Here is a 22,415-nt window from a genome sequence, read left to right as displayed (position 1 = left end):
ACAAGGAAGGTTAGCTTCCTGTCTAATTCTTCTCCCACTTATGGCACTTGTAGGCACTTGTAGACCTGTCTCTTTCTACAGGGTCGACCCCAAACCTTTTGCTGTCAACTCTCCTGTTTTGCTGAATTCATCTTTGTTAGCTTTAAAACCATGTTCACTTTACCATTGCTAATCAGTGATAAAGTGCATGTGCGCTCTCCCTAAAACATGGTACCATGGTAAATTGGCCTACATCTAATTAGCACATTTAGTTTACATGTAAGACCCTGGTAAATGGTACTGCCTGTACCCAGGGCCTGTATGTAAAATGCTGCTATTGGGCCTGTAACACTCATAGTGGAGAAGTGTGGCTCACTAGTTAGAGCAGGCAGACCCTGAAGCAGAGGTCAGACCCGGGACCAGGGTTCAATTCCCGACGCGGCAGGGTCTTGAGCTCAAATGTCCATGGACTTGATACTTCTCGCTTCGGTGCCTGACCTAATCATGGGTTCACACCCTGCAACTCTGGGCATTAAGCTTGCTTAATCTCCACAACGCCCCCCCGCGGCGGGATGCCTGGCTTTCACCTTGGGGATGCCCTGTAGGGGCTATCTCACAGGGAAAAGCCAGGACGGGTTCCCAAGGCAAGCGCGGAGATACCCCTTCGGGGGTCGATTCAGGCGCTATATAAGAAACATATTAATAATAATAATAGTTCCACCCACTGAAGTAGTCTTTTAAAACATGTTTCAGTCCTGCCACTGAACCCTGTAGTGCAGGTTCAAACTGCCATTCCAACCTGGCAGAATAAACCTTTTGCCAAGCCTAAACCTTCCTTTTTAACCCTTTGCGTGCTGGTGACGGAACCACTGTCACCAGCCACGGATGCGCTGTGTTAATGACGGAGTGGTTTTGTCACGGCCCGGCCGCCGCGCTTGCGTGTTATTAATTCTGCGCCTGTGCTGCTCGTTCTATAGAGCGGGCGGGGCCGTGACGGAACCACTCCATCACAAGCACAGCACGCCCATGGCTCGTGACGGAGTGGTTCCGTCACAAGCATGGCGGCGCCGCGTGTATCCCCCCCCCAGCACCGCAGTGGAATTACCGCTGCGGCCAAAGGGTTAATACATAAAATCATCACTATTGCAGGGCGTAAGGGCTCATAGGGCAGAGTGCATAGTATCTAAAAAGTAGGACAAAAGGTCTAAAGTTCTACGTGTCCTGATAGCGATAAACTCATAAATTAATTTTCCACTACTGCAAAGCCTAACTCTCATATTGGATAACATTGGGTTACCTTCTTACATTTAATAAGTGCTAACGTTTGAGTGGAAACAGATTAGGACATTAAGTTTGGACTCTTAATTCTGAAAATGTCACTATTAGAATGTTGTCATTTTCTTGTCCTAACTATTTGGTGCCTGTCTGTGTCACATGACTGTGAATAGCTTTACAGTTGGCCTTTTTGTATTGCTCTGAGACAGTGAGACAAAGGGAGACTAGGCATTGCCAGGGTGGCCCATCCTGTCAGGATGTTTGGGCAGTGAAATTCCCTGCTCTACTTACATTTTAAAGGGCTACCCCAGTACACACACATGATACCAGTCTTTTGTCACCCCAGTCTACTTGGAGCCTTGAAAGGAGAAGGGAAGAACTTTCCAGAATCAGATATGGGGGTAGTATAGGGAAAACCCTGACTTCAAAAGCTGGCCTCAGGTATTAACATCGGACCCTATGAGTCACTCATCAAATCACTTCTGGCCCTATTGAAGACTCAAAAGAAGGACTTCTCTGCTGCCCTGCTGCTGGAAGGACTGCCCTGCTGCCTGATGAAGGAATCCTGGGCCTCCTCCTTGAACCACAGACCACCAGAGTGACCCCAATGTCTAGCTGTCTGGCCCACTGTGCGAGCTACAGGGACATACATGCCCCAGAGAAATGTCTTGCATCTGCCCAGATGTCTGGACCCCAATGGACCTGCCTGTGCCATGTTGCAGGCCTTTGCTGGCTGAGGGTTCCCCTGGAATAACCACAGCGTGACGCAACTCGATGTAGACCTCACATCACAGCACCTTACAGTTTCATATCAGCAGCCTCATTGGATCCGCCACAGCATGATGCAGGACCTGGCATCTCAGCTCCTAGTCAGCAGTCTCATCGGAACCAATGCAGCTCAACATAGCGAAATACAGGACCTCACATCTCAGCCCAAGTACAATGAAGTAAACTCTCCAGCAGGCCAAACTCAGTCCTGTACCTGGACCCTCACTCCATAGCAGACAGTCTGAGCTTGTGGCGTTGTTCCGATCTGGCCCGACCAGATAACCCCATTGGCTTTTTCTGCTTTTTGGCAATAGTCTTTCCTAAGATTTTGAAAACGCATATCTCCAGTCCTACAGATTGGATTTTTGTCTTTCTTGTATCATTTTATTTATTACATTTTACTGAATTTTCCTAGATCGGGGTAGGAGTTTTCTTGTGTGGTGTTTTCACTTTATTACTGTTTGTGTGCTGCATAAATATTTTAGACATGTAGCCTCTAGGTTAACCCTGACTACTTTTGTTCCAAGCGACCAGAGTGTTAAGCACAGGAAAATTTTGTGATTTACGCTGAAAAGGATTGTGGTTTTACTTGAGAGGGTTTATACTACCATCAAACAATAACCCCATTTTTTACAGCCCTGCAAATTTTCCTTCCACAGATTTAATGCAGATAGAACTATAGCTCAAGATATCCAGGACAGAAGAAGGTAAAGGCAGAACAAATGGGATATGATTAGGATACAGTAAAATGAGACAGAGAACGACAGTGCCCAAAATCTGTCAATGAAGAAGGTGGAGATGTCAGCTTTAATGACAAATTTCAAACATAAACATTTGACATCCAGTTACCCTCCTGTCCCAATTCCTCAACCTCACATCCACAAGTATCTTCTATGGAACTACTTAATGACCTTCGATGGTTAACTTCATTTGAATTGTCAATTGACAGTGACAAATATGGAGAAATACGTTTTTACATTTTATTTCAAATGGCAAAGAAAGTATCAATGAATTTGATGTGATTTATCAGAGGAAATATGAAGATTTGGATAAGCACCTGCCGTGTATAGTGATACCCTCAAGTTGGAAGCCTTATGTGTATGGTGCAACTAAAACCTTAAACCGAGGGGAAAAAAGGTGCTCATTTTTCGAAGTTTGGCAAATTTGCTTTTGGTGGTTTTCATTCTGGACTCTCATCTACGAGAAATATGTCAGTATCTTACTGCCTTATGAACCAGTTAGGGTTGGCTGTAGAGTGGATATCTTACAGAGAGAACCAAAAGAGACAGGCTGCACAGAAACACAATGAAGATAATCCCTCCCCCAGACAGTATGCTCAAAACAACTATTTATGATTATTACTAATTTTTATTATTAACAATCATTCATATTAACTATTAAAAACTATTATTATCGTTATTATTATAATCAAAAATGCGATAGTGTGGACTTAGCTGTATGGCCATGGATCTCTTTTTAAACAGTGTAGATAATACATAAAATTACAGAGGAATAGGTTAAACAATCAAGGCGGGGGGTGCTTATTCAGTGCAGTGAAACCTAAAAGGGTGAGTTTCCAAATGTATGCAGAAGGCGAAACGTTCAGGGTTTTGATTTATGTTGTCCCCAAGAATATTCTATATTCTTGGAGCTGGGCAGGAGGATGCCTGTTTTGTTGTTTTCCTATTTTTTGGTTTTAGTAGCTTTTAAAATTAGGCATTTTCTGTCTATGGTTGATCGTTGTCCTCCAGTGATTTGGGTTTTGTTCCTTTCTGCATGATGCATGTAATGTTAAACTCTTTATCTTTAACTACTGGCCATGATTTCAGGGGTTCCAGAGATCAAAGACAGGGTAGAAGAGCCTAAAACATGGACCTAAGTAAGAATGACAACATTTCTTCAGTCAGAAGTAATTCAACAACTAGTACTAAGATGGATGAAGAGACAAAGGAGAAACACTCATAAAAGAGTGCATGCAATATATCATAGGTACCCAGTTAATCAATCTTCTCATTGACATAAGACTGAGGTACCCAGAACTACAAACACACTACTGGAAACTAAGGGGCAGATTTACGACTTCTGGCGCATCTCTGCTAATCCGCAGAGATGCGCCAGAAGAATTGCGACGCATCTGCCCACCCGTGCACCACTATTGATGCGCCGCATTTACAATGCGGCGCACCATGGCGCTCAGATGGGCAGTTGCGTGACGCATTCCCGGCGGAAATTTGGCGCATTGCTGGAGTTGCGTCACAAGCGCGTCGCATCTTCAGCAAGGCTCGGGGGTGCCCTATCTGTAACATGCTGTGCCAATCCTTACGCCTTCTTCAAGCAGGCGCAGGGTTTTGACGCAGCAAGGCCCTAAAAGTAACTGAGTGAAATCTTGTAGATTTTACTCAGCCACTTTTAGGAGGCGTTCCTGCCCCGGAACGCCCCCCCTCCCCCCCCCCCCCCACCCTGCGCCAGAAAGCCTAAATGAGGTACAAAAGGGGGTGGTAATGGACGGAGCATCTGAACCAATCAAACACTCACACCCAGTCAAAAGATCTGGGCTTAATCCATCACCGTTCTTTAGCCCACTCTGCCACCCCAGTTCAGACATGGCTATATGCAAATCAGTCTGACCCTGTGCCTCATGGGAACAGTCCAGACCGAACTGCCAAGCCATGCCTTCCCTGGACCGGAAACAAGCTTCCGAAGACCGGTTTCTGGCATTCCAGCCATCTTCAGCCCGGCTTGATTGAATCCAGTGGCAAAGTGAGCAAGGGACTCAGGTCTGAGCATACCCTGCCACACTTATGGCGGCCAAAAGCGGTACAAAAGGGGGTGTTAATGGACGGAGCATCTGAACCAATCAAACACTCACGCCCAGTCAAAAGATCTGGGTTTAATCCATCACCGTCTTTAGCCCACTCTGCCAGCCCACTCTGCCACCCTAGTTCAGACAAGCCGATTAAAGTTTGCATAAAATTTACATTACGTCCAATAAAACAGTTATATACATGAAATTCTAGTTGTAAGAATCAACCAGTGTCAGTACAAGGTGTGAATCAATTAAAACCGATAAAAAACAAGTTCATATTATTAAAATTCAGGCCCATCTTCTTTCATGCAAATAAAACTGCTAGAATATATCTGCTCAGACTAAAGATTATGTGCAGTGTTATGTCACATTTCTGGACTCTTAGAGCTTCTTGGGGTTTTCCAAAGCTCAACTTTTTGCAAAGTGGGCAAATCCATTTCTTCCTAATCTTATCATAGGCTGTACAAAAGAACTAAATCTGTGCAACTATTTCAATTTGGCCGCACCTCACTTTCTTGATCCTGAAGAAAGTCTTTGTATTTACCATTAAGGCTGAAACATATTGACTATTTCTTTTGAATATAGAAGACCAATTAAGTATTTATAATATCCAGCCTACCTGTTTTAGCCATGTCTGAGGACCTCAGGAATACAATCATTCTAACTTGACAGACGATTCTTGAGGCATTTTGAAATTGCACCAAAAAACTCAAACCCCTCCACAAAAAAAATCACCCGCTCCGCTGTAATTCAGTCATCGCAGCACAGCTGGGTTGCATTCGGCAGACCGGCTGGGACCCCAATGATGAAGCATGCCACCAACTAGGTTCTTTTTCAAAAGCTTTTGTTTTTTTCCTCCTTTGCTTGGCACTGTGTCGCCTTGCTGTAGATTCCCGCTCTGGATCCGTCCCTGTTGTTGTTTGATCATTTAATTTGGGGATAAGGACTTACCACTTTTTTCGCCTTGTTCTCCCTTTGTTTTTCTTTTTTCTCTATAATGAGCCAGTTCCTGTGTCATCCACAACCTTATCCAGTAAAGAATGGGCCTCAAGATTGCAATGTGCTCTATCTGCCTGATGTTTAGATCATGGTACAGAGGTATTAATGGTGTCGCTACTAGTAGACCTGGTTCCCTCTCTTTAATTTACCCTCTTCTCGAGCAATCTGCTTTATATTATCTCTTCCCCATAACTTGACCCCGTATAGAGTTCCTGCCTGAGCTTTCTGTTTTTATAACTCTAGAGCCGGTAAGATTGTTTGAGTTGTGGACGTATGATATGTATTAGAGATTGATCTTGAGCCATGTATGAGGGCCATTTTTGCATGGTTTATTTGGGTGGTCCGTGATAGTCTGTAATCATATGTTATACCCGGATAATAGAAATGTGATACATTTTCCAAGTTCTTTTTGCCAACTGTGATGTTTTTCCTGAAAGTCCTATAGGTTTTTATGGTCATATATTGTGTCTTGCTGGTATTTATTTCCAGTCCCTTTCTGATGCAGTATGTGTTGAAGCTATCTAGTAAATTTTGAAGGCATCTGTGAGACCAAGATAGCATCATCCACAAATTGTAAGGTGGGAACAGGGGTCCCAGAGAGCTTCGGAAAATCATGGCTGCACTTGTTAGATGATCAAAAACATTGATTATGTTGAGTTAGAACAGGGTAGGTGCAAGCACACACCCCTGCCTCTCTCCCCTATTCAAAGGGATTGGTTCGATAAGGTTGCCACGCACACTCCAACAGACTTTGGCGTAGTTGACTTGGTGTAACCTGATTATCTGGTTTAAGATGTCACCTGGCACACCTTGGACCTTCAGTCAGTTCTTCATTATACAGACTCATGGTGCCTCGAACTATTGTGCTTAGCGATGCAGTGGCTGTCCTAAGCAAGACGGGTTGACAATTTCCAGTGGCCTTAATGAGATGTTATTTCTAATTATCAGGAATGGGCAACAATTAAAAAAGAATAGGGTATATGCTCAAGGAAGTGGCGGTGGGAGGCGTTAGCCTCCTTGGCTTAGCGGCTCTCAGCCCCCACTTCGGAAACACAAGGCTGCACCATATTCTCAAGAATGTGGTGCAGCTTGGCATTTCCCTCTGCGATGGCGCTAAGTTTAGTGCCAACGCAGACATCCTTGCATCAGAGTGCAAGGGTGTTTGTGTGCAGGGGAAGGTTGTTCATGTACAGGAAATTGCCCCTTCCTGCACATTCCTGAAATACCCTTTTGCTTTTCCCATGTGTGCTGCACAAGGCAGCACACATGGAAAAAGCAAAAACAAAGAGAAATATAGCATTTCTCCTCGTTTCGCCTTCTTAAGACCAGTATTTTTCTGGTCTTAAGTTTGGCGCTGCCACCTACTATCTTCCCCTTGATAATAGGTGGCAGCGTCAATCACAATGGGTGTTGCGTTGGAACGCCCACCTCAACACCCTCTGCATGCCCCATTCACGCTAAAATTAGCCTGAAAGGGGCCTTATTCTCAAGGCAGTGTTAAGCCACCTAACGTGGTGATACAGGCTTGAGAATATGCCTCAATGTTTTTCCATCACTAGGGTCTTGAATAGATTTCATCAATGATATTCACTATTCAATGTGCACACAAGTATATGACAGCTGAATATTGACTTCAAAATATTGTTTGCCCATTGTTTCATATTCAAACTATTGTGACGGTAAAAACATCTTGGGACATATCGAAGGCAAATATATTGGGCATTTTGTTGTAAATAATATCAATGTTAAAATTATAAAATAGTAAAATATTGGGATATTTAATGTACTTTTCGTTTACATTGTCATGTGTATACTTTTTCCTTTGTTCTATTTTGAAAAAATATATTTCTTTTAGTTTTTACAATTATTTAGGTTTTCAAGTTTGATTTTCATTATCATGGGTGTGACTATGTTGGGGTATTTGGATGAGTGGTGTCTTAGTTTTAGTTTATAATTATTATGTATTTTAATGATATTATTACAAAAGTTATTTATCAATATATTGATTGTAGGAATTTTGGGCCCGATTCTCAAAGGTAAAGTTAGACGAGAGTCTAACTTTATGACTTCCGGTATTCACAAAGGGCATTTACAAGTAGTAAATGCCCTTTGTGAATACCGAAAGTCGTAAAGACTTTTGTCTAACATTATCTTTGTGAATCAGGCCCCTTGCGCAACATTCATTCACTTGGAGACTCGACTAATTCAGCATTTATCCATAAAGGAAATAACACTAATAAAGTCACACTAAACATAGCCTCATGATATGAATTGTGCCCTTATTCAATCATTCCATTATATATTTTTCGAATTAACTTTTGGCTCTTCATACATTTTTAGTGTTTTAGTGTTCTGTTGGTGAAGGAAATATATAAATCTAATGAAGTGATTTCATTTATTTGTGCAGGCAGTAATTGCAGCATTGCACTAACTCAGTGTCAGCTTGCAGCTTCTGCTTCTTTTTCCTTTTACAATTTGCAAAGAAGACAGTTTCCTGGGCTCTCCACTGGCAAATTATCAAATCGGTGACTTCAAATGTGTTTTATCAATGAGCCTGGGTCAAGTGTAGATGATAAACTTTGCATCTTCAGCCCTCAAATTGGGCAGTCTGTGTATTTGGCCTCTTGAGTTATATCTAATATGCATCAAATTGGTCTCTAAATATGGCTGTGCTCTTTTCCATGGACTCTACAACGTGGCTTATTCTTGAGTACCTAGTGGTTAAAGTGCTGTAGATAATGTCTCCAAAATAGGAAACAACATTCTTCTCTCCTTCATTTAGTGATTTTTACAGGGTTGTTTCATTAAAATTAGATTTAAAGTCAAACTATGACGGTCCAGTGTGTAGAGATGAGTTGTAGATCAACGCGTTTAAAGCTATCCAAACTTTGAAAGCTCAGATTCGATTGCGTAAATTTGGCTTTACAAAAATAGAGGAAGCAGCAATTTGTAATCGTTGCATACCGTTGAAATCTTCTGTGAGGAAAATGTTTATCAACATTTTCTCAAAAATTAGAATAGGCTTTCAAATATTTCAAAAGATCTGCATTCATTCTTCAGTGGACCCCAACCAACTCGACTTAGACCCTAAAATCGGGCTCATGATGGTACAAAGTCTGACAGCCCACTCACAGACCTCATTCATGGACAATGTGTGAATCAAGTGTGATGCTAGCTGACTCCTCCTTGTGGGCGAACCATCCAACTATCAATTTAAGAATGTGTTCCCCAGTTCCCACTAATTCATCATGGAGTTGTGCTGTCCTTCATAAGTTTTGTTATTTGTGAATTGGCGAAAATTCTGTGTTTTTGAATAAGGTCTCTATTAAGCTAATGCATTCTTTCTGTAGATGGTAATTCCTATGGTAGTTTTGAGTCAAGGTTCTTCTGTCTGAATTTCCACTAACATCACATCAGAGATGCTTTTTGCGGTGTTTATGATAAAAAGCAGCAAATCTTCTTCGCCCTTCAAGGCTATATGTGACCAATCGTATCTGGAAAGTAAATTGCCTTGAAAAAAGTGAAGTTCATAATTACTATTAAGCCTAGAGAAGCTGCCTTTGCTCTCAATATTCAGTCATGATAGTTCCATAAAGGGCCGTCTAGATTTGGGTACACTTTAATAATTACACATTAAAATATTGTGTTGAGATGTATGTTGGCGCATTGTTCTTGCTGACATGCAGACTGTGTGACAATGTACATTGTGACTGTATGGGCGGTGCTGGCAATTTGAGGGGGACAGTGGACGTTTGGACTACGTTGTGGAAATCGAAAATAATTTCTGCTAGCATAAGCTGAAGCCATCTTATCTGTGGCATCCATTTTGTTAGCTATGTAATGCTTCTGTCTTCACTGTTGCTTGGCCTTCTATTCTGCTTGAGTCATCAACTTTAGTTAACTCCTTCCGAACTGAGCCAAAGCAAAGCATGTGCTGAGAAAAGACCTGTAGCTGTTCAAAAATGCACCTGGTTAAAGATGTAACTGTTGACTATTTGTGACTGCTATAAGCAGTTCTGTTCCCCCTGCCACTTTGCTGACTAAGTGATTACTCATCTGCCCATGTCTGGCTGTAACTATTTCTGTGTATACCTGTACCTTCTATTTGTATCTACATGATTACTCTGCAACAAACTCAGTATATAAGCACCATGGTCTGTGTATTAAAGCCACTACCGCCTGGAACACTTGAGGGTGTTGTATGGACGTGGTCTCACTCATGAGTGAATAACCTTGTTATTTTTAATTTCAGCTTCAGTGTCAATCTCTATTTTGTTAGTCTAAGGACCTTTGGACAGAAAAGGGTAAACCCTTTACCGGTGTGTCCCTAAAAAATGCACATTTCCACAATGTGATGGATGTGAGGTTGTACACGTTCATATGCACCTCACATATGCGATGGGCCTCATCTTAACTTATTTTGCGTTTTCGATGCATTATCTGGAGACTATCACATGGTACCGCAGTGTTGTGAATACTTAGGTAACATGGAGTCATTTTCGCATGATAGACTGCGATGTTGAGTGTTGCGTCAAGTTACTTTTGCGATGGTGCACGTTCTTGAGAATATGCACCTTTGTGTATTTATTTATCACCAACGCAGGTATTGCATAATACCATGGGTAATACCACCAATGTCATGTTATGCAGCTGTGTTTTACGTTACTTACTTGATCATTCCCATCAGCACAGTTTTCAGCATTCCATTCTTTGATGGTAAGATAAGGATACAATTCACTTAATTTTCATTGCATACAGCAAAAAATGCTGTATGCATTAACTCAGTGTCAGCTTGTTAGAACAGGTGTTCTTAATTTGTTAGCCATGGAACCCTGGGGTCAGTGACACCTACTCAGGCGGTGCGACTCTTTAAAAAGTTAAATAATATTAAGATTAATAGGCCGATAGAAATAAAAAACAACATTAAAAACGGAAAATATTAAAATGTTCTGTAAATGGCAAGGAATTTGAAATTGAAGGCAAAAAATTAAGTTGATTTCGCTGGAGTGGCCCAACTACGGAAAAGGACACAGTAGAGACGATAGGTGGCAGCAATTGAAGCGCTGACAAAAAAAAAGCATGCATTAGGAGCAAAACTGACAAATTGATATGCTAAATGTTAGCATGTTTTTTTGTCTTTAGGAATTAAAACATTGATTTAGAAAAGCTCCTACCTTCCCTTTAAAATTACAATTTCGATTTTTCTGTATTTGATTGTGAATTAAAGAAAATATATATCATTATTTGTATAATTGTTTATTGTATATTTGCTTCGGTATATTTGTGTATTGTTTTGAGGTTGAAACTGTAGAAATTGCTTATGCCGTTGGACCCCGCTTTTAATAATAGCTCAATATGGGGCCCTGGATTCCAGAAATGAATCAGTGGGGTTCTACAGAAGTCACAAGATTAAGAACCACTGGTTTAGAACATACTAGAATGTGATTAATTATTCGTCGTCTTAGCCACAGATTCAAAGCAGGGCAAAATGCATGTTTTCTCAGACAAAGCAAATGCTAGTACTACTGTTACAGTGATCTTCAGATAGATAGATTCCAATACTTTACAAGTTTGTATGCACCTCTAAAATACGGGACTGAAAAATCCTGAATTTTGCTGACATCTTTAGCCAAGTTCGGACTTAAACAGATACATCTTAAAATCACTTTACACCTGAAACATAATCAAGTGTTTAAGAAGCAAAACAACAATCTTCGGGTATTTGATTAAATAATTTTTTTTCTTTGCTGGCTTGCAATCCCCTTTATAATGTGGGTGTTTTACAGAGAAATATTCATACTGATGTTACCTTCCTGTGAATTGACACAGGGGTAAAAGAAACATTGAAAAGGCTGTGAACATGTAGTTTAGAGCATGTGTGGGATCTTGAAATCTATTTATTTTCTGTTCCAGCTGTCAATGGACGTTGCCCCCATTGTTTTCGATGCCATAATATTAAAGTTGAGGCATTGCAATTCCCAGTGGCCCTCCACTGGCAAGCGCTTTCTAATTAATGAGCACTTCTGGCAGCTTGGCACTGACATACCGTTCATCTTAGATAATTAAATTAAAAGTGCACAGCAGTAACAGCATATCATTAGTGCAGAGCGGAAGAATGACAGAGACGAAGGATGGAAGCAGCCATGGTGGCAGCTGTGCAGTGAAACCTCACTCCCAGTTTGCCCCAAACCACAATTGTATTATCATTGGCCCTTTATTTAAAGGGTGTTATGTAGTAAAATGGTCAACTCTGAAACAAGCTCTTTGGATCTAAATTATGAAGGATTGTTCCTGCCTTAAGAAAGTCTGGGAGGAAGGACAGTCAACAGCTTAAGCCCGGATAAACCGCTGTAAATCAGTCCTTTGGGATCTTATGTCTATTGTCTAAACAAGGAGTAAGAAATGAGCTAGAAAGGTGGGCTCCAGCTTTCAATTGGTTGAATCATGGACCTGGGCCCTTAAAGCACATGGTTTCTGAATCAAGAATGACCTGCATCCAAGTTTGAGAGCCCCGCCAAATGAATTCAGAAATGTTCAACCTTGCCTTTAACTGAACTGAACAGAAAATATGGATAGCAAGTGAAACCCCTTTTACAAAGTTCACACCTCCCACAATCAGAGTATAACTTACACCATTCTGTTCAATGTAGAATTTTTTCCAAACTCAGTGCTCTGAAGGAACTGAAATCGAACATGTAGCATGTTACAAAACCTGTAAATAAATTATAAAAATGAAATTTCTACAGTACATACCTACCTCGTGAGAGATGCCCCCCATCACTCGGTGCTAAAGCCCACCCTTCTACTTGCAGTTCTGAAACCCCCCTACATCCTGATCTGAAGAACAATATTTTAAGCTTTTTCTGAACATTTCATCTAACTGGGCCTGCTGAACTGGTATGGCAGAGAAATCCACAGTTTATGTGTTAGAAAGCCGAATGACTTTCTGGCCATCGTGCTTTCCACCTCTGGGCACTATACCCAGCAGCTCCCTTGCTGATCTAAGATTCCTCTGGGATATGTAAGGTCTCACCAGTGGTTGCAGGTACCATGGTTCTTTATTGCTCATCGCTTCATAAAGAAGCATATGGCCCATTAAGGCCGCTCTTTGCCTCACAGGGAGCCAGTGAAGCTGCCTAATCGTGTCCTTCGTGAGCACCTGTCTAGGTAGATTCAAAATTAGCATAGTTGCCGCATCCTGCAATCTTTGTGATCAGTTGAGTCCCACTTTGTGTCACTCCAAGGTATAACACATTAGAGTAGTCCAGACTTGACACTATCGTGGTCTGAATCACTTTCTTCCTGGATTCTGCTAGTAAGAGTCACATTATTTTTCTCAGAATTTTCAGAAGTCCAACACACTTTCACCCCACCACTGAGATTTGGTTATCAAAAGATAATTCATCATTCACCCAGATGCTGAGATTCTTGACCTGGAGTTTGACTTCCAGAACAGGGCCCAGCTTCTTGGGCCACCAGGCCGATGGCCAACTATTCACCTGGTTACCCAAAGTAAAAATCCTGTTTTTTCTGCATTGAGCTTCAGACAATTTAGGTCCATCCACTTGCAACTTCTGCCAGACAGAGGCTGAGAGATGTAGCCTTTGACACCAGTGAGAACCCGAAGCTCTCAATTACCTTTGCTACGGGTGCACAAACACGTTAAACAGGGTTGGACTCGAAGAGGAGTCCTGGATCACCCCTTGCTTCAACTGGAGCACCCTTGGCTGATGAGGCTTCTGAGTGACTTGAAAGGTGCGCCCTTGCAGAAAGGACTCAACCCACTGCAGGGCTATGTGTCCAATCCCATAATTCCATATAGAAAATGTTGTGACACACAGTATCAAATGTGGCACTAAGATCCAACATCAGTACTGATGCTGAGTCGCTAGTGTCCAAAATTTGGTGCAGAGACTCTGTCACCAACAATAGGGCAGACTATGTACTGTATGAGGGACAAGAAACAAATTGAGGTTTATGAAGCATGTCATGGCTCTCTGAAGAAGCTGAGATCTGTTTAATGACCGCTTGCTTTGTAAATTTGGAGAAAGTGTAAGGAGCAAAACTGGAAGATAATATTCCAGTTTTGTAGGGTTTTTTGAAAGAGGAACATCCACTGCATGCTGCCGCCTCCTGGGTACCTGGCCAGAATTTAAAGAGTTGTTGATTCGCTTAGAATTGGGTGGATCACCTCCAAGCCTCCTTTCAAGGTAAACGGAGAAGCATGATCTAGTGGTGAGCCTGATTTTACTGACTTGTAAATGGCAGTTAACTCTTCTTCATCAATAGGTTTGAAACTATTCAACCTAGAACTGTCCTGTCACCGTTCAAACCATGTGTTCAAGCAGGAAACGTCTCTAGCTTCAGCCAGAAATGAGTCATAAATGTTAGCTACTTTAGCCCAAAAAAAACGCACCAACATGTTGTAGCCTTCCTCTGTTGGCGTGGGAGACACCGAGACCATGCTTAGTGAAGAAAGAGACTTCAGCACCCTGAAGAGCTCATGGGAGGATTTTGGACCTTTTAGATTTTATAAGTATGAAATTCACATAAAGCCTTTTTGAATACCCAGTGATAGATTTTCATTTATGCCTTATTGTCACTCTTGTGAACAGGATCATGCTCTGTGCGCCAAAGGCGATCCAACCATTTACAGTTTTTCTTTAACGCTAGTAGCTCTGCATTAAGCCAATCAGCTGAGGGCGTGTTCTATGAAAGGATTGCCATCCACAAGGAGCAATCTGATACAAAGCTTCATTAATACAGTCTTCTTCATGAGAGTCAGCTGTCTTGATACAATTACCCAGACTCGGCCAGTTAGTTGACAAAGCACAGCAGAATGGCGAGGAGGATATTTTATCGCAGCGCTAAGTCCAAGTCACCAAGGCCGCCTGAACCACTTTGGGTGCATAGCCACATGGAACCAAAAACAGGATGGCACAGTGATCAAACCATATCATGGGCACAGGATGCTTAAAAATAAATATAAATGTGTCTCTTAAATGTAATACAGTGCAGTTGTGGATTACTGAATCCCCTATCATCTCCATCAAATTTAAGTTTTGCTTCAACTATGTTTTGATTTGGTGTGTAGGTCTCACTCATGTTTTCTGAAATCACTTTTAGGCATCTATCTGGGTAGTTATGCAATTTTTTACTTGGGATGGCTTATGTCACAAAGAATTGGCCACACATATCTATTTCAACATTTTGGTTAGTTGACTGATGATTAAAGCTCTTGCCTGGTTGTAAGCAGGGAGTGCCTGTGAGAGGGGAATTCAAATATTTGTAGTTAAAATGTTGTAAGTTAAAGAATACATTAAAGATTGATGTCAGGGATATTCACTCTTGCCAGCAATACACAATGTGCAACTGGTCAACGTTTCTATGGTGCCCCTGTATAACTGTTCATGTCCTGCTGGCTTATTGATTTTGATCGGTTTTATATAGCGCACAAATGACATAGGCATCTTGTTGCTGAGTCTACAATGTAGGCCAACAGAGGGTCCAGAAGCTACTCTTTAACCAGAAGTCCTAAAGCTGATTGAATGTTTGAGAGATTAACCAAGTTTCAAGATGTTTCCTAAAGCTAGGTTGGCCACTAAGGTGTTCAAGCAGCTTATTTCAGAGATGTGCCGTGGTATAGCTGAAACTCCTGCTAACCCACTTCTTTCCTCTGACTTTGGGGACATTGACAGTTTTAGAATTTACAGAATGCAAATTTCGTCTGGGGGAGTAACAAGAGAACTGTTATTCACAAGTATGCTCAGCCATCACCATACAACGTCTTGTGTGCCATGCATAAGGCCTCAAACATCACTCTCTTTCTCAAGGGGAGCCAGTGAAGTTTGTATAAAGTCTTAGGGCCTGATTATGTGTTTGAAGGTGTAGGAACGTGGCAGCATGCCACCGCCCCTCTCTCATACCGCCAAACCTCACCACCAGCCACCCACCAGATTCTAAATTTCCCACGGCAGTGCCTATTAAAAAGGCACTGCAATGGTTAAGCCAAAGCCCGTTCCTGCACAACATAGACTGTGCAGTCCATGCGGTACAGGAAAGAGGGTGCATGCAGACACCCCCTGAATGCATCCTCAGGCCATGAGGGAACAGGAAGAACTGCAGGGCTCCTTGGATTTCCCCACGGCCACAGATTTCATGGCTGGCTCACCGCCATGAAATCTGTGATAGTGAGGAAATGTATAATATGCTAGGCGGTGCCACAGCGGCACTACCAGCATATTGCAGCCCTCAGAATGCAGCACCTCCACCAGAGATCGCAGATCCCTGGAGGTTGCGCGGTCCTATGTCAGTCCACCCGCCATAGTTGTAATATGGCGGTGGACCACTGATGTGGCAGGCCCGACCGCTACTGCACCTCCACTGAGAGTTGACGGTCCTATGGACTGGCAAACTTGTAATCAGGCCCTTAGAGACTGGCTTAAATTTAGGAATTTATTTTAATACGCGAGCTGCCACATTCTAATGGCCTTAACGTTTCTTTAAGGGATGTTGATGAATGCCTACATGTAGCGCATTACAGTAGTCCAACTTAGACAAAACCAAGGCTGTAACCACTGATTTTTGAAGTTGATAAGGGATGAATGGAAGAACTTTTCTTAAGGTGTGCAGCATGAAAAAGCAGGCAAATGTAAGTTTGTTGATTTGAGCATCAAAGATCAAACTAAAAGCAAATATTATGATATCTATTCATAGGAACAGCGTGTGCCTTGTTGTCTCTATTGCTCCGTGCACTCCTCTGTGCCTCCAGTATGTGAGGCTGCTCTCCACATGTGGAGTTTCACCCTACTGCTGTCCGCCCTCTGCATGTGATACTGTGAACGATGCCATTTAAAGAGTCATACTAACTCAGATTACTAAACAACACTGTATTATGTACAAAGTCTTGCAAAGCTTCTTCTCCAGATTGGCAGCAGTAATTGTGATTCCTGAGGCTGCCTATTCATTATGGTAATGTTTTACTCCTGTAACATCTTGAAGGCCAATGGGTAATGTCTCCAGTTTGCTTCCTTCATTCCTTCAGCGAGTGGATAACCTTTCAAACTTTAACATGTAATGTTTCTCAGAGACTTTTTCTAGAAGAATCATAAATTAAGTGCATGAATTAATGAAAGGTGTATTGGCATGGATCCTGGGAGGGGGGAGGTGACATTTTGTCGCTCTATTTTGAGAATTCACTGACTAAACAACAACTTATCTGACTTCTCAAAGACTATTTTAATTCAACAATACTTGCAGTGTCCCTGTCCCTAGAGATTGCACCTCTAAACTATGAATAAGAAAGACTCAATGGTGATGATGGAACAGACAGTTTTATTTGGGCAGTACCTGAGGAGCTCGCAAATGTGTGGCCAAAAGAAAGTCGCCTCTAGGTCAAACTGTATCTTGTTACCATTGTGCAGGATTCTCCCCATTGGAGTGAGACTCAGATATAATATTGTTTTATTATGCCATCCGCTGTGAAACAAAGGTATCTCAAGGAAGTGTTTGCTCTGCCTCTGTTATATCAATAGCTGAAATACAGTGTTTTGGAAGATGCAGTTTCTCTCCGTCATTCAATTCTGTCAGTCAATTTGTCACCGTAAAAGATGAAATGAGACTACTATGGAATGTTGATTGAACCTGTCCCTAAACTGCACCCACTAACACTACTCAGCCATTATCTCTTTATACCAGGGACATACTTAAGCATTTCCTATACATTGCCTGGAATGTTCTTTCTTGTCAAATTTGTACCATGACTGGTCCACCAACAGTCCTCCACACGTTGACACATTCTCCGCCCTCAATCTTCTCCTGGCATCTTTGAGGCCTCCAGAGACCATCAAAATAGCAAACTCTGCATCTTAATTATGCTCAACAACACAGTGACTAGATAGTGGGAATGATGCAGATCTTGGGTGATTGGTACATAACAGTGGGCCGCTGGGCCGCAAATGACTTCTTTAAGGATCCACACTGTGCCTAGGCTAAACCACAAATACTGGCCTGGGACATTCAACTATCGCCTTTTATTCCACAGTGATATTATATTGCCTTGGTGTAGGCGCTGTCCCTGATATCAATATTCATTGAGTCACTAAAGGACATGTAACGAGCAGTTGTGTGCACATATCTGAAACTGCCTCATATTTGTATGCCATAATCAAGAACTGGATGGTTTAGCTGAGCCTCAAATATACAAACAGTAGTTGCACCATACGTGGCTAAAAGACATTGCTACCCACCGATTTACATCAGAGCTGCAGTCAGTTGTGTTAAAACTCAGTGAAAGCCCTTAGGATCCATCTCCTTACTCAAAACTCAGTGAAAACCTCTAGGATCCATCTCCTAACTCAAAACTCAGTGAAAACCCTTAGGATCCATCTCCCTTGCACCATCTTCATCGAAGCATAGCAGCACACATGTCAATTTCTGCTGCATTGCTGAGACGGCTTACACTGATGTTCCAGTGTCATTCCTATCCAACTTTCTGAAGGGTTGTCTACTCTTGGTCCTGTTTCACTACTCCTCAAAAATAGTCTAAGTGACTGAAACTCATTCAAAACAGTACACTAGAGAGTCTAACAGATCCCCCCTTGGTGGGCTTCAAGCTGCACACCCACCCATGGTCAAATTAACTTTCAGTGCGGTTGGAATCATACTGGAGATGCTGAGTCTAGTCTTCAAAATCAACTGCTACTTTGGCAAGTAACTCACACCAGACAAATGTGTATGTTGCACGGATTCTGCACACACACAGAACTATGCGCAGGAAAATGGGACCTCGTGTACGGGGGCTAAGCCTTCCCACCACCTTAGTGCCCAAAAACTCAAGACCGACTAGCTATATTGTCTTACTTGCTCTCCTACTCACAAATGGAGAAACCAATGATTAGACACCCCAGAACACAACACTCCGAGATCTCTCAGGAATGGCGGTAACAAGACACTCCTTTACGCTCACATTCTCATACTTGTCCACAATAAGATCTGATAGAAACACAAAAATAGTTTAAAATATTTATTTTAACTAACGTGCTCTATAATGCAGTATATGAACCACCACCAGCAGCAAAATGCATAACATCAATACAGTTAGCATTGCAGCAAGGCCATATATCATAAAGGGAGATGTAATTTTAGAAAGACAGTGGATAAAGGACTATAAGGCATAATCACCCTCCCCTTGGTAAGAAGAAGTATTATTAAATAATAGAAAATCTCTGGGCTTTGTCAGCAGACCCCATACCTCAGGACATAGATAGTATTTCTACATCACAGGTGCATGTTACTCTTCTCCCTGGAATAGTCCCTCTCCAAGTGTGTGTTACCTAAACATGCATCCTCACAATATCAAAGTGTGATACTCCAGCAAAGACAGCTGCATTGGTATGTTTTGTCTAAGTGCTAGGGCCTGACCAGAACAGAATAACAAGAATGAGTGTTTATCGACCTTGCTCACTATGTTCAGACTAAACCCCAGGAACAGGCAGGGAACGAGCACAGCAGAGCGTTCTCATGTGAAAGGCATAAACAGAGTTGTGAAAAATAAAGACATGAAGTGACGTTCGCAAAAGAAGGATCATGTCTACTGGGCACATGCTAACTTAAGATGTCGATAATGTCTCTAGTAACCATGTGACATGTATTTCACTAATTGAGAGGGGGCCTCTGAGTCCAGCTGAATAACAGTATTCCCAATCTAAAATGGATTTACATCAAGGTCCCACATATCTTTAGGAAAGAAATCATAGTGAGAGACTCTCAATTTCTTTTCTAAAAATGTGCCCATTTGGGCATACCATCTCTTATGTTGTTGCTGTGCATTACTATGCACACACAAGGAGATGATGGACGGAGAGCTGAATACTTTTCAGACACTCACCCCCAGTCACAAATCTGAGTTTAATCCATCATTGTTCTTTAGCTCACTTCACCACCCTACTTCAGACCCAGCCATATGCAAATCAGTCTTGATCCCATTCCTCATGGCAAAAGTCCAGAGTGAAGTGCCAAGCCAGGTCTTCCCTGGACAACAAACAAGCATTCTAGAACCAGTTTTGGGATTTCACCCCTCGTCAGCCAGGCTAGCTTGAATCCAGTGGCAATGTGATCAATGGGCCCATGTCTGGCCATACCCTGCCTATTTACGGAGAGCAAAGCAAACAGAAGAAGATGATGGACGTGGGTTCCTTTCTCACTAGCCACAGGATTCAAGCTAGCCTGGATGATGAGGAGTGTTACCACGAAACCAGTCCCAGGATGCTTGTTTCCGGGGTACCCTTTCTGTACAAAATACTATGCCTGGACAAGTTCAAACATGCAATGCTTTGCGCTGCCTTGCGTTACTTGTAGGGTACTCTACAATGAAAAAAAACAATTTTAGCTGGAAAGAAACAAGTAAAAAAACATTTTGCGCTTGTTAGCGTCACTTTTGTGGTGCTAACCCAGCGCAAAATGTTTGAAAATCTACTCCAAAGTATAAAATGGGACGCTCTTTATCCTTGAGAGCAGAGCCCTGTCTGCTTGTCCTGCTTAACCTCTCAGACACTTCCAACCTGGTGGCACATAAAGCACTCTAGACAACTCTCTCATTTTCTAATTAGGTTTCAAAGGACATTCCTAAACCTGTTCTCTCCCTTACTGCCAGTCAGACACTAGTTAGTCCAAGTCGCTTCCAAGTTTCAAGAATTTGTCCTACTGCTAACGATTTTTGGCAGTACCTACAGTGTTAAGTCTTTGTAGGTGTTTACCTAATTTGCCTTGCATCATATGTCCCTGATCACCCACCAGAGAATACCCACTCATCTATACTAATTACACACTTTTGTGTACCAAGTGAGCATGACTGTGAAATCAAAGCAAACATAACTCGACTCCATGAAGGCATGGCTCAAGCTTTGTGAATCAGGTGTAACTTATGCACACTTATTCTACACATTTATCAGGTGTAAATCAGAATTAGTGCAAAATGAACACTTGATGGACAGAATGCAGAACAATCTCAAGCATTCACACCAGTACAGAGATCTGGGCCTAAATCCATCGTTTTTTGCTCACCATGCCATTCCAGTTTAAACCCAGCCATATGCAAATCAGTCTTGACCCTGCGCCTCATGGGAACAGTTCAGCTAGAACTGCCAAGAGAGGTCCTCGCTGGACTGGAAACAAGCATCCTAGGACCGGTTTCGGTGTTTCACCCCGCATCAGTCAGGATAGCTTGACTCCAGTGGCATGGAGAGGACGGGACCCACGTCTGGGCATACCCGTCCCACTCGGGGTGACAAATGCAAAAAGAACAGTTGATGGACAGAATGCAGAACAATATCATGCATTCACCCCAGTACAGAGATCTGGGCATAAATCCATCATTTCTATGCTCACTGTGCCATTCCAGTTTGAACCCAGCCATATGCAAATCATTCTTGAACCTGTGCCTCATGGGAACAGTCCAGCCCAAACTTCAAAGTCAGGTCCTCCCTGGACTGGAAACAAGCATCCTAGGACCGGTTTTGGGGTGTCACCCCTCATCAGCCAGAATAGCTTGATTCCAGTGGCATGGAGAGCATGCGACCCACGTCTGGGCATACCCGTCCCACTCGGGTTGACAAATGCAAAAAGAACAGTTAATGGACAGAATACAGAACAATGTCATGCATTCACCCCAGTACAGAGATGTGGGCCTAAATTCATAGTTTTTTTGCTCACCATGACATTCCAGTTTGAACCCAGCCATATGCAAATCAGTCTTGACCCTGTGCCTCATGGGAACATTCCAGCCCGAACTGCCAAGCCAGGTCCTCCCTGGACTGGAAACAAGCATCCTAGGACTGGTATCAGGGGTTCCCACCTCAGCAGCCAGGATAGCTTGACTCCAGGGTCATGGAAAGCACGAGATCCAAATCCTTTCGCTGGACTGGAAACAAGCATCTGAGGACCAGTTTCGGGGTTTCATCCCTTTATCAGCCAGGAGAGCTTGACTCCAGTGGCATGGAGAGCGCGGGACCCACGTCTGGGCATACCTGTCTCACTCAGGGTGACGAATGCTAAAAGAACAGTTGATGGACAGAATGCAGAGGAATGTCATGCATTCACCCCAGTACAGAGATCTGGGCCTAAATCCATCGTTTTTTTGCTCACCATGCCATTCCAATTTGAACCCAGCCATATGAAAATCAGTCTTGACCCCAAGCCTCATGGGAACAGTCCAGCCCGAACTGCCAAGCCAGGTCCTCCCTGGACTGGAAACAAGCATCCTAGGATCAGTATCAGTATCAGGGTTTCACCCCTCATCAGCCAGGATAGCTTGACTCTAGTGGCATGGAGAGCACAGGACGCACGTCTGGGCATACTCATCCCACTTGGGGTGACAAATGCAAAAAGAACAGGTGGTGAACAGAATGCAGAACAATGTCAAACTGGGGTGGCATGGTGAGCAAAAGAACAATGTATTTAACACAGATCTCTTGACTGGGGCTGAATGTATGATTTATTCAGCAGTCTGTCCATCATTTTTTTGCCTAGCACTTTTCACCCTAAGTGCGATGGGTATGCCACCCACGTTTGGGCATACCTGTCCCACTCA

This window comes from Lissotriton vulgaris, chromosome 5, assembly GCF_964263255.1.
Source record: "Lissotriton vulgaris chromosome 5, aLisVul1.2, whole genome shotgun sequence".
Lineage (NCBI taxonomy): Eukaryota > Metazoa > Chordata > Amphibia > Caudata > Salamandridae > Lissotriton > Lissotriton vulgaris.
This window is presented reverse-complemented; position numbering follows the sequence as displayed.